Genomic DNA, 1,354 nt, shown 5'->3' with positions numbered 1-1,354 from the left:
TCTGAGCCTTTCAACCTATTCTCAGACAGCCTATATGTGGTTAATTTACTGCCCCACCCAGTGGAGGCTCACATTAGGTTGGACTCCAATCCTATATCCCCTGTAATGATTCAAGCCCGCACTCTACTTAAACTCAGATTAAATCCAATATACCTCCAACATCTTAGAGGCCATCAAAATATGCCAGGATTCTTCTCAGAGGGAAGTAAAATAGCTGATCAACTGGCCTCTTCTTGCCAGGGCTACACAATCTCTGAAGCTACCCAATTTCACCAATTAACATATGTCAACTGGAGGGGACTTAGACAAAAATTTCCTCAGGCCCACCTGTCTGGTCACTTTCGATTCTTGCCAAGATGGCGCCCGGCACAGGTCAAGGGGGAGGGATGGGGAAACTCATCACTCACATAGGATCTGCTCCACCTGGCCCTGCCTCATTCCTGGCGTACAGAGGGAATGGCCCCTCAGCCCATAGGTCCGTGACCCCAGAAGCAACTGTCACTCACGGTTCAAACTTCCCGCCGTGAGACTTTGCCTTTAAATATCTGTGCCTGCTGCAATAAAGAGTGTTCCTGCTCTGACTCGGCACCCGGCTCTGTGTGTTCCTTTTGAGCCACGCACTCACCATCCCACTCAGCCCCAAGGGGAAAAATGGATCATGGGCTGGCTCCGAGGATCTCTTTTTCCCTCCCTGCGTGTTGGAACCCGACAAGGTATAGTAACATATCATCTTCAAAAAGGGATAATTTGACCTCTTCTTTTCCAATTAGTACTCCTTTAGTTCCCTTCTCTTATCTTATTGCTCTCAAAGAGTTACAAGCACTATATTGAAAAGTAGTGGAAATAGTGGACATCCTTGTCTGGTTCCTGATTTTAGTGGGAATGCTTCCCATTTTTCTTCATTTAGAACAATGTTGGCTGTGAATTTTTTTGTATATAGCTTTAATTATGTTGAGTTATGTTCCCTCCAATCCAATTCCCTTTAGTACTTTTATCATGAATGCCTGCTGGATTTTGTCAAAAGCCTTTTCTGCATCTATTGAGATGATGATTTGGTTTTTGTCTTTGAGTCTATTTATATGATTGGTTTTGTTTATTGACTTGCATGTATTGAACCATCCCTGCATCTCTGTAATAAAGCCTACTTGATTATGATGACTGATCTTTTTGATGTACATCTCTATGCAGATTGCAATTATTTTGTTGAAAATTTTTTGCATCTATGTTCATTAAGGATATGGGTCTATAGTTTTTTTGGTTATGTTGTTACCTGGTTTGGGTATTAGAGTGATGCTGGCTTCATAGAATGAGCTTGGGAGTTTCTATCATTCTGGATAATTTAAGTAGTATTGGT

The sequence above is a fragment of the Nannospalax galili genome, unplaced genomic scaffold (assembly GCF_000622305.1).
Source record: "Nannospalax galili isolate Female #2095 unplaced genomic scaffold, S.galili_v1.0 scaffold365, whole genome shotgun sequence".
NCBI lineage: Eukaryota > Metazoa > Chordata > Mammalia > Rodentia > Spalacidae > Nannospalax > Nannospalax galili.
This window is presented reverse-complemented; position numbering follows the sequence as displayed.